The following is a 13,089-nucleotide window of genomic DNA, read 5'->3' as shown; positions in this document are numbered from 1 at the left end:
AATGAGTAAATAAAAAAATTTTTCTAAGAAAAAAACGAATCCTCAAAGAGATACATGACATTGCTTCCATAAAACAAAAACAGGTTACTATGTATTAAAATAAATAACCAGAAATCAAAAGAAAGCTCTTGGGAAATAAAAGAAAAATACTTGCAAGGAAATCAATTTTAAAATCAGAAGCTGAAGTCAGAAATATTTTCTAGAAAGTAACACAAAAAAAGGAAGGAGATGGAAAAATGAGAGAAAACAATGAGAAAAAGTTCTTAGGATTGATTTAAGAGTAAGTTTAAAAGAGAGATGAGAGGGGCGCCTGGGTGGCTCAGTCATTAAGCGTCTGCCTTCGGCTCAGGGCGTGATCCCAGCATTCTGGGATCGAGCCCCACATCAGGCTCCTCCGCTATGAGCCTGCTTCTTCCTCTCCCACTCCCCCTGCTTGTGTTCCCTCTCTCGCTGGTTGTCTCTGTGTCAAATAAATAAAATAAAATCTTAAAAAAAAAAAAAAGAGAGATGAGAGAAAAGTAGAGGGCAAGAAATGATGAAATAAATAACATAAGCATAATTTTCCAGAACTGATAGACACACTGTAAATCAAAACTGTTGGCTGGGTGCCCAGCATGAGGAATGGTGGGAGAGGGGAGTGGTAAACACCACACCTGGGCACATTGTTGTGAAATTCCTTGCAAACCAGCAAGAGAATATCTTAACATCTTACAGATACAGAACCATAGGATCATATCATTTTCTTAATGCATAAAATATCCCAACGGGAGGTAATATATAAAAAATGGAAAGCTATGGGATAAAGAGAAGGGAGTCTTTAAAGGCATAGATGATGGTTCATGAACCATTTGATGCATTTTGTAAGTTTTTGCATAAATATGCATTAGTTTAGGGAGAGTCAAAGCTTTCCCCAGTGAGCTCATGGTGGATGAAAGGATTCATAGATAGATGGGTGGATGGATGGATAGATGGATGGATAGATGGATAGATGGATGGATGGATAGATAGATAGATGATAGATAGATGATAGATAGATAGATAGATAGATGATAGACAAACAAATAGGCAGATAAACACAAGTGAAGGACCACAGTTAGAGAGGAAATACAAATACCCTTCAAATTATACATATCTAAGATTTATATTATTTGGTTTTTACTTTTTAACTCAAACGTATCATTTGGGTTTTCCTGCACATTACTAAAGCTAGAAAAAATATATTAAGACCTCACTTATGTAAGGAGCTTAATCTGACACGTGTTCTATTGGCAACACTCTCAGAAATACAAAAATGACAGTTGGAGAGTTTTAGAGCTGAACTAAATATGTGATAGTACTAATAATCACTGGCATTGTTTTTATGGTAGTGTTTATAAATCCCATTCAGAGCCATGATTTTATGAGTACCTTCAACAATCTTTTGGGTTATGAAATCCAGGTTTTCTCACCACATTTGATCTACAATGTTTCACATGTTCTAAGAAAAAGTACTCAGCAAAGAATGACCCCCTCAAAAATGTGTCCTAATCATTAATAAATTTATCATAAATTTGTCATAATCATTAAAAATAAGTTTAAGTCAATGTTCATCATGGAAAGACTAATGAAATTATGTGTTCCTTATGTTCCTATGAATCTGAATTACCAACGTGATCAGAGATCTAACAGTGATGACTCAGTGATATTAGTGGAAGCAAATATTATTTTTAACCAAAGTTTCTGAAGAAGTGAAGTTGTTTCCCTAAAAACACTTTTTAAAAATACACATCGTTTTCTTTTATGGATCACAAAACTGCACAGACTCTTTTTAGAAAACTTGGAAGTTATCACAGAAAACAACATAAAAATCACCCATAATTCCCCATCCAGAAATAGCAACTATTAAGATGTTGGTATATTATTTTTCCAATGTTTTTTTTCTATGCCTACAAAAGTATATTATCCAATTGTATACACCAGCTTTAATAAATTTAAACATGTCAATAAAAAGTTTCCAGGATGTGCTATACACTAACCTACCAAGTAAACAGATAATTGAATATATTATAAACTTCTCTTGCTAATTCTGAGTCCTGGTGGCAAGTCCCAATTGTTGCTTAATGACATTCTCACGATATGAGATATGTCAGCTCCTTGCCCTGGCACTCTACAGTTCCTCATTCCTCTTCCTTTAAAAACACCTGACCGCAATTTTGTTTTGTATAGCGTCTTTTCTCATGAATGATCAACATTAACTAATGTTTCTTTCTGCCCTAAGAGTACTAATCCCATGTAGGGTCTGTTTCTAATTTAATGCTTTTAATTTGCTGTGTGTTAGGAAACCACATAGCTAAGTTTATTAATAATCATAACTCCACCCAAAGCAGCAAGGATAGCCAGCATTTTGGGGAGCACTTACTTCACCCCAGGCAATTACTGTGTAAGTGCTTTTAATCTTCATAATAACTGAGTGGGAAACTCTGGATTAGGCAAATATTAAGTAATTTGCCCAAATTCACACAAGAGCACTGACTTGAAGTAGAATCGATAGGCCTGACATCTGGAGAAGGCAAACTGTATGGGGGTTTTAAGCCAGCATGACTGGGGAATGGTTGTAGTAATACTGAGAAAAAGGAATATGCACCCCCAGTGGAAAGTGAGATGATTCTAGGGTATACCCTAAAGGATTTTAAGCATAAGGATGTGGACAAGAAAATTAACAGCACTGAATTACATAGTGAGCTTAATTCAGCTCCAATTTTTCTGATTATGTCAGAGAGAAAGTCTCAATGAGTGCTAATATGTTTTTAACACCTTGTTAAAACTTGGTAGAGTATTTTTTGATGAAAAGGGAACAGGCCTTGGATATAAAGCTTTTGATAAACAGTAGTATCTAATTATAATTTATGACCAATTTGCTTTCATCATTTATTTATAGGGCTAATGCCAATTTATAAAAATATGATAATGCTTTCTCCTTTGTGAATATGAGATTTTTCTTTTTAAATAAAATTATTTAAATTTTAAAAGTTGAGTTTATTTTTTCCTACTAAATAATAACAGATGTCCAGAGATATGGCAGAAAAAAACCCATGAGTGTGTCATATAAATTATTAAAAACGAAAATATGTGTCTAGAGGGAGAAAAAATAATCACCAAAGAAGATCATCTGGTCTGTACAGGTCCCAAGAGTTAAGTTTTCAGTAACTTTGTGAGCTAGTTGTTAACCATAGCCATTAAATTATACAAACTTACAATTAAATAAATTATATTAAAAACGATGGTAATAAATTCTCAAATCTCATCGCTTCCTATCTTGTGATTTTACTCTTTAATCTTGAAGTTATTTATGGCTACGGTGTCTGTAGGTTGGAAATACAGTCTAATTGTGTCCTACTGTGCGCTTCTTCCCAGGTCCATGTTCAGTGAATTCATGGTGGTAGTTCAAAGTGGACCATGATGGGAGTATTTACAATACAGAAATTGGCAAAAGCTATAAATTAGAACTTTTTCCTTCTGGAGAGGTGGTTGTTAGCCACTTACCAGCACACCACTGGAGATAAGAATAAATGGAAATGAATTTCTATTTCCCTGGAAGTGATTCCTGGTGCAGTGCTTTTAGTTGGTAGAGGAACCCTTCCCTGAAAAGGAATAGATGGTAAGTAATAGAGGAGAACATCTTGGCCAGGGACAGTAGGGAGCTGTTAATCATATTACAACTGAACATTTTGTGACTGAGGAATTCTGCCTCCTGTCTCCTAAAGAGGCATAGAGAATATATCTGCTAAATCTTTTTTCTTGTGAAAACGAAATCCATCCTAATTTTGTTTATATTATTTTAATTAAAATGTGTTTCAATAATTTCTTGATAAGGAGTAGTCTTCAAAATTTGGTTACTTTCCTCAATGATGTGAACTTATTCTTAAAATCCATAAAATGTAAAAGAAGCCAAAGTAGAGTGATAAAAATGTCAGTTGTAGTAACAGAATTTATGGCTTTGGTTTTAATACGAGGAGTGTTTTGAAAATATCTTGTCTCTTATCTTGTGCACACAGTGGCTCTTATTCAGCTGAGGAAGAGGTTAAGTGAGAAATGAGTTGGCTCGCCAAGGATACATTTGTCCCACCCACCGTCAGCCCCCAACACACATATATACTCACACACACATACTCTGATGTTAATTTGATTTGAAAAAATATCAGGAAACATCATCATCAATTTCTTCTCTTGCAGAAGTGATTATTCTTGCTTGACTGCCCTCTGCTGGAATTCCTGAAATATACACTTTGCCTCTACTTACAGGGACAAGTTGTAGGCGTATGCAACTTAATAATGTGAGCAATCTTTTCAAGGCATATTATGTGCAGAAGCCAAGGTATGCAAGATTGGAAATAAAGCTGAGTTGAGCATTAAATGCAGTGGTCAAGTGTTGATTTAATTAGCCATGAAAAATAGCCAGGTTTTGAATGGATCAAAGAAAACAATTATACATAATGGGTGAGCTGAAAACAATTGACTATTACTGAAAAAGAGGAATGCTTTAATTAAACTAAAAGATATACCTAATGTTAAATGAGGTGGCTACAAAAGCTCCACAAATAAAGCTGCTTAACTGCTGAGTATAATATGAGAGATCAGAAGGAGTGTTTAAATATACCTAATAAAAAAATACAACCTTATTAAAATTGTATTGCTATTATTTAAAACTATAGTGAGCCTTTTCTCTGTTCTGTAAGCTAAGCCCCAACATTTAAGAATATTTGTTTACTTGTTTAGAATATTTAGGTTTCTCATTTAATATTAATTCCGATGCAAAGATATTGCTTTTGTGTGCTTAACAGGAATATGTTTTTGGGATATTTAGAGAAAAATTATTTTAGAGAGAATAGTGATTGTGGCATACCAGACCTTATCAGGCAGTAGTTTAGCATATACTTTTCTGTGCATTTGTAAGGCTTTCCAGAGATAGAGGAATACAGATCTATTGTCAGATAGATGGTGGAATTGACGCTGTGGGATTCACGTTTGAACAGTATCAACGTGGACTAGTTTTACTATAAAGATCAAATCCTCCACCTAAGGAATTTGAGCTCATAAACAGGACAGACTGCTATCAGGGCATTTGCTGCTCAAAGTGAGAGCCTTTATTTCCTTCACCCTATTCCGTTTATGTTGTCGTCAACGTAGGAAATGAACAAGGTGATTAGAGAGCAGTGGGAGGAGAAGAGAGGATGAGATAAGTCAGAGAACGAACAGGAAGAAGACAAAAGATCCTTTCTCTCTGCACACCATTTTGTTTGATTCTTGTCCCTCCTATGGGTTAGACTCTGCGAAGTTAAGCTTGTAAAAAGCCAAGTTTTCCAAATTCAAAACATGGACTCTGCATCACTGCACATTACGGTTTAACGTACAATAAGGCCAGGACCTTCTTGGAAACAATGCTAATCAAGTGGTTATGGATGTTAATTCTTTTGCAGTAAAAACTGACAACGATACAAGTAAGTCATTTTTCCTATTGTGAAAATGACAGTTATGTACTTGAAACTAGTCAGCAGAGGGAAAGAAGGAGATTATAGGGACTTGTTCACTTCACCAGACTAAATGCACTCTGTTCCACCGCCTCCCCACCCTGGATCACACACAGAGTGGGTTTCCGGTACTGATTTGCAAGGAAAACCTGAAGGCAGAGTGGGATGGTAGACGTGGAATTTGATTGAACTTTCTGAGTATCATAAGATGAACTCAATCACTGAATTTTGAATGGGACCAAACAATCTAACACTTGTCAGAGAAAGATCATATAAAACGTCATAAATGGGGGAAAAAATCCAGATTTTTTTGGAAAGTTTGTGTGTGCTCAGCTTTTTTGGAATTTTACATTCCTATTTGAGGTTAAAAGTGTTAAAATATTGTGTAATCTGATGTTATTCTAAATGAAGAAGGAAACCTTATTTTATTCAAAGGACAAGTATTCGTAGAGTATAACTATAATGAATAGTTACCATGTATTGCATTTTTAAATGTTCTGTTGTCACTGTGCTAATCATTTTGCGGCATTATATCATTGACTTTTTAAAAACGCCACTATGAAGCAGGTACTCAATCACGCCCATATTACAGATTGGAAAACTCAGGCTCAGAGGCCCAAGGTCGCAGAGACACTATGTACTAAACCCAGAACTCTCATCCTGGTATTTCTATCCTATCAGTGATAGGACCCTTCCTTCTTTGAAAAGGCCTGCAGTGCCCTCCGGGGTCACTATCCTGGTCCTAGACAAGGAATAAGCAGAGCTCTCGTGTCTTCGCATACTCGGGAACTGAAGGTGCTCCGGTTCTTTTAAAAACTAAAAGCAACCACCTACGACATTTCTAGATTACCGATTCTCAAAGAATTTTAAGAAATTCTACACAATACTAAAGCACTATGGAAGAGAATTTTCATCCTCTTTGGATAAATTTCCGTTGTCTACGGGCCATCATCTTTGTTCATGTTTCCAGAAACCTATTCTGGGGAAGTGATCTGACAGACAGCCTGCTCCCAGAGCAGCACGGCCCTTTCTCCACTCTCGTCTCTCTGCAGCATCTGCATTGGGCTTGAGCCCGGATCCATATTTACGAGACATATGTAGACACTTTTCCCTTTCTTGGCAAATGCATAAATAGAATCCTACTGTCTACATGTAGGTACTATATAAATACAAAGTTGTGCATACTCTGTGGCTGTCATGTATCATTTATCTGTGTATTTTTAGCGTCACCAAACACATTTACATATGCTGTCATGTTTCAAACTGCACCTCAATATAGTGCCTTTTTCAACATGAACTCGGCAGCAGGCAACATCATTCTTCAAACATTTTCATCACAAATGAAGGTCAGAAAGCAAGAAAACAAATCCCAAAATAGAAGACCAATTTTAAGTGGGTAACACTTTCCTAATATGTTCTGAAGATACTGTAGAATTATCTAGAGCAGAGGGCTGAATTTTTTACTGTATACTTAGATTCACGCATGTATACTTAGATTTTAATGTACCTTATTATGCCGGGATTTCCAGAGATGAATGTTTACACCTTGGCCATTGTCTAGAAGGGATATAGTTATGTAAACCATCATTTGCAATTTTGTATTGAACACCTGTAAGGTGTAGTAGCAAAAAGGGAAACGCTCTCTAGAGATGACTAGAGAAGTCAGGGACTCTTCATTTGGGATCTAATATTTGAATTGATTCTTGGAGAAGGAAGAAAGTTCTGGATTTTCTTTTGTATGAAACATTAGAAGAGCTAGAGGTCAGTTGACCACAAGATCAAGTCTAAGATCAAATATAAGAAATTAATTGATCTAACAGGTAAAGTTTAAGATGCTTGAATTTCTTAGCAGGGATCAATCTTAAATTTGAAGAAAACAAGTGGGCAGGCGATTTCCCTTTCCTTCTTTTACTGAAGCCCTAACGTGTCTTTCTTTGACCTTCTATTCTGTGTACTGTGGTTATGGCAAATCAGGGTAGGAGGTCTGTGGTAGAACCGTACCCATGATATTTCAAGCCTTTTCCTTGAGAAGCAGAACATTTCATTAAACAAAATATTTCAGGGAATACGGAGTATAACACAGTTAAAAGCAGAGAGCTTGTCTGGTTGAAGTGAGGGACAGGGAGAAAAAGACCACCTACATGGTACCATTTGAATATGCCTGAACTTAGTAAAAAGTGTGTGTGTGTGTGTGTGTGTATGATTTCTTTAAGTTCCTAAATCACTTTAATTGCTTTTTACCCTCAGATTGCTTCTAAAGAACTCTGACTCTAACCCAATATGCAGGCCTGTCGTGTGGAATTTCAGAGACCCGGGAAAGATCTGTTCTGTCTCTCCTTAATGTCTTTTTTCCAATGGGTATTGAAGTAGCAAGCATTCTGTGTTGACTTCAACAGTGGTTCTCAGAGTGCAGTGTGAGCAGTAATCACCCAGGAAACATGACAGATGCAGATTCCTGGATCATCTCCAATGATACTGATACCTCTAGGTCTGGGGTAGAGGTCTAGGTCTCTCTGTGGGTGTCACTGCACTCCAGGTCATTCTGACGCAGCAATCTACCAGATGTATGGGCTCAAGTATAGACTGCAGTGGGGACAAAGGGGTGACAGAATAAAATAATAAATTGAAAGGAAAAGAAGAGTAGAAAGGAGAAAAGGAGAACATATGTTAGTTGCAAAATGCCAACAAAAATTACCTAGCAGGCCACGTGATGAAATTGATGCCAGTTTGCTACCCCTGCTTTAGAACAATGATTAGAAAAAAACCTATGGAAGTCCTTAGGTATGGTTTTCCAAATTACTAGCATTTAGTTAGTCTGTATGCACTTCTCCCCACCCCATCCTCCCTCCCTCTGTTCCTTCATTTCCTCCACCTACTTATTTCTTTTTTTAAAAGATTTATTTATTCGAGAGCAAGGGGGGAGGGGCAGAGAGAAAGAATCTCAAGCAGACTCCCTGCTGAGCACAGAGCCCTACCCGGGGCTCGATTCCATGACCCATGAGATCTTGACCTGAGCTGAAACCAAGAGTCTGAATGTTTAACTACTGAGCCACCCAGGCGTCCCACCCCCTACTTATTTCACTAAATTTTAAAAAATATTATCAAGTTTTATAAAGAAAATCCAGTAAAATTTTTGGTAAACATATTCTGGACTTTGATTATACACGGTCCTTTGTTAGATGATTTTATGTTGCAGCAATCATTGAATATATCTGTATATGTTTGATATATACCTGCTTTGTGTCTTACACTATTTCATAAGCATTTCCATATTGTAATGTGTCTTCTTATAGTGCCTACGATAGTACCAAAGAGGTACAAGGATTAAAATATTTAGTGCATGTAAAACTCGATAGAATGAATGGCATACAATTAGTATTCATTAAATTATAGCATTGTTGTATGCCTTTTCCTAAGCTCAGAATTATCTTTTCATAGATGCCCAGGAGAAGAGTTACTGGGTCAGTGTGTATGAACATTCTTTTTGTAAAAACATTTGAAGGTCTTAGTACAAGATTTGTGTGTGTGTATATGTGATTCATTGCTTTTCAAAGAGTCATTTTAATTTACAATGCCACCAGCACTTTCTGCGAGTGTCCATTTCATTGGCCCTCATTAGCATGTGTAATTTTATCATTTTTTAAAGGTTGATATTTTTAAATTGCATTATTGCATTTTGTGTGTGTGTGTGAGAGAGAGAGAGAGAGAGAGAGAGGGATTTATCTGTGACCTGTTCCCATATATTTTTTGAAATTTTAATATTTTCTTATTGTTTTACATGGGCCATGTAATATACTATCATCTGTACATATATTTCTAGGGTTTTTTTTTTTTTTCTATTTAGTTTGCTATGGGTTTTTTAAAAAAATGTATAAATGTTCATTTTCTTGAGATCTTATCTGTTGGTATCTCCATCTTGCCTCCCCTTCTCCTCCCTAGTACTTATTTCTACCATTTCTACCTTGCCGAGCATACATTTATGATTAATTTCAGTACTCATTTCCATTTTTTAAAAGATTTATTTATTTATTTATTTATTTATTTATTTATTTATTATTTACAGAGAGAAAGAGAGAGAGTGGGGCAGGGAGGGGTCAGAGGGAGAGGGAGAGGGAGAGGGAGAGGGAGAGGGAGAGAATCTCAGACTCATGCTGAGCATGGAGCCCAATGCAGGGCTCGATCTCACAACCCTGAGATAATGACCTGAGCTGAAACTGAGTCAGCCGCTCGACCAACTGTGCCACCCAGGCACCTCTTTATTTCAATTTTATTTTTATAGTTAAACCTATCCAATGCCCACTAGTGTCTTTTCATTACAGTTTCCCCAATTATCCCTTTGTTAGAGAAGTTCGTCCTCAGGTAGTTTTATCAAGAAGGGCTTATGGAAAAAATCGTTTGAGCTCTTTGGTGTTCAAAACTGTGTGTGCATGTGTGTGTATTTTAACAGCATTATTCTTGAAGGATAGCATGGAGGGGTATAAAATCTTTGGGTCATCCTTTACTTTCTGATCTTGTAGACGTTGCTCAACTTTCTTCTGATGTTAAAAATGTCATTGTGAAGAAATTTTGAGGCCAACTTCATCTCCTTCCCCTTTAAAGTGGCTTGACCTTTTTCTCTTACTCCCCACCAAAACTCCTTTTTCAAAAGTCTATCATTAAGTCCCAAAAAATTTACAAAGATGGGTTTTGATGTTGACTGTTTGGGGCCAGTTATCTATGGTTCATGGTATATACTTTCTTTAAGGAGACTCAAGTCTCACTCTGTCCAGGACATTTTTCCTGCATCAAATATTTAAATATATTAATTTTCCATTGCTCTGATCTTCTCTTGAGGACTCTAATAATACAGATGTCACATCTCCTTTTCCTACATTCTGTAGTTATTATTTTTCTAATGTAAACTTCCTTTTTTCTTATTTTGTTTGTGTTTTCTTCTCTAGTGTCCATACCTTTTGCCCTGTTTTCCACAGTGGCTATTCCTGTGTTCTTTGCAATATTTTGCTCATTGCTTTTGTAATTTGGATGTTTGTGTTAAAACTTTTCATTTTGTATTAAACTTTTCATTTTGAAATTATTATAGATTCATATGCAAACTGTAATACAATACCATACCACACTGTAATACCTTACAATATCACACGAGAATATTAATTTGAATACAGTTAAGATATAGGAAGTTTCCATCACCACGAAAATCCTTCACATTGATCTTTTATAGCCATACTCACTTCATTCTTGACCTCCAAGCCCCTCTACCTACCTTAACCCTAGCAATCACTAATCTCCAATTGTTCTTTATGATTTTGTCATTTCTAGAATGTTAGAGAAATGAAATTATATGGTATGTAAACTACTAAGATTGTTTTTTTTTTTTTTTAAGAGCAAGAAAGAGAGAGAGTGTGTGCACACCCATGAACAGGGGGAGGGGAAGGGGGGGAAGGAGAGAGAGAATCCTTTTTTTTTTAAAAGATTTATTTATTTATTTATTCGACAGAGATAGAGACAGCCAGCGAGAGAGGGAACACAAGCAGGGGGAGTGGGAGAGGAAGAAGCAGGCTCATAGCGGAGGAGCCTGATGTGGGGCTCGATCCCACCACGCCAGGATCACGCCCTGAGCTGAAGGCAGATGCTTAACCGCTGTCCCACCCAGGCGCCCCGGAGAGAGAGAATCTTAAGCAGGATCCACACTGAGTGCAGAGCCTGACACGGGGCTTGATCTCACGACCTCATGAGCTGAAATCAAGAGTCAGATGCTCAACTAACTGAACCATCCCGCCATTCCAAGATTGGATTTTTTGACTCAGCTTTATTCTCTGGAGATCTCTCTAAAATGTTGCTTGTATCAGTAGTTTCTTCCTTTTTATGCTGAGTCAGAAGCAAGGATACAGACTTACTGTAGTTTACTTAATAATCAGCCTGCTGAAGGACATCTGAGTTGTTTCCAGTTTTTGGCTATTAAAAATAAAGGGACTAAGCATTATTTACAAGAACAAATTATGGAAGCACCCAAGTGTCCACAGATAGGGAAATGGATAAAGAAGATGTGGTGTACATATGCAATGGAATATTACACAAGCACAGATAGGATGAGATCTTGCTATTTACGACAACATGGATGAACTTAGAAGGGATTATACTAAGTGAAATAAGTCAGACAGAGAAAGATAAATACCATATGATTTCACTCACATGTGGAATCTAAAACACAAAACAAAAGAATAAACAAAAGAAAAATCAGACCTTTAGATTCAGAGAACAAACTGATGGTTGCTAGAGGGAAAGCGGAGTAGAGGAATGGGCAAAATGGGTGAAGGAGAGTGGAAGGTCCAGGCTTCTAATTATGGAATGAATAAGTCATGGGAATAAAGGATACAGTATAGGGAATATAGTCAGTGGCATTGTAATAGGGTTGTATGGTGACAGATGGCAGCTACATGTGTGGTGAGCATAGCATAATATATAGAGAACTTGAATCACTATGTTGTACACCTGAAACTAATGTAACATTGTGTGTCAACTATACTGAGAGTAAAAAAATAAACTAAAAAAAAAAAAAAAAGTTAAGCTGCTAAAAACATTTGTGTATCCACTTTTCCAGGATGAATGCCCAGGAGTGCAATTATTGGGTCTTATGGTAATTGCACCTTCCTTCCTTCCTTCCTTCCTTCCTTCCTTCCTTCCTTCCTTCCTTCCTTCCTTTCTTTCTTTCTTTCTTTCTTTCTTTCTTTCTTTCTTTCTCCCTTTTCCTTTCCCTTTCTTTTTCTTTTTCTTTTTTTAGTTGAAGATACTTTGGGCTCATGTTGTATGTTTCCCACCTGAATTCTAGAATCAGCTATTTCTCCAAAGATCCCTGGTTCTTTCATTGGAGGATGGTATGAGAAACCAAGATCTGGGAGGTACACGTGCTCCTTGCTACTGGCGTATTGTTTCTAGGTGCTCTCAGCTCACACACCAAGGGAATACATATATGTAGACTAATGCCTGTATGTACATATATCTCAAAATATTTATACATTTAAGTATCTGTATCTATATTAGACTAAACATGCATTCACACTGTGTCCAATTCTCATTTGTTATCACATATATCATTAGAGCTTCCCCCCCTTTCCTTATCTCTAAAATCTCCTTCTAACAGCAGGAAACCCGACTTCCATCATTTGCCATCCATTTACCTTATCGTTTTTCCAGCAAACATTTGTAAGTTATCAGAATTGTTAACCAGTACCTGTGTAGAAAATAACTTTATCAACTACAGTATAGTATTTATATATGGGTTCTCTTGTCTTTCATCTCAAAGAGTCGACTCATTTCTGGTTACCTAGATCCATTCCTTTCCCCAGCCCCTTCAGTGAGTTGTATACACTGACAAAGCACTCAGATTATTCGTCACACTCTTCATTCTAGTCTGTGAGTTACTGACCTCCTTAATGTTCTTTATTTGCATATAATAAGGTTCATTCTTTGTGCTGTAAAGTTCTATGTATTCTGAAAAATATACGGTGTCATATACCCACCATTACAGTATCTTACACAATAGTTTTGCTGCTTAAAAATCCCCTGTGCTTTTGCAACCCACTGT

The sequence above is a fragment of the Ursus maritimus genome, unplaced genomic scaffold, assembly GCF_017311325.1.
Source record: "Ursus maritimus isolate PB19 unplaced genomic scaffold, ASM1731132v1 scaffold_14, whole genome shotgun sequence".
NCBI classification, from domain to species: domain Eukaryota; kingdom Metazoa; phylum Chordata; class Mammalia; order Carnivora; family Ursidae; genus Ursus; species Ursus maritimus.
Note: the sequence above shows the minus strand (reverse complement) of the source record.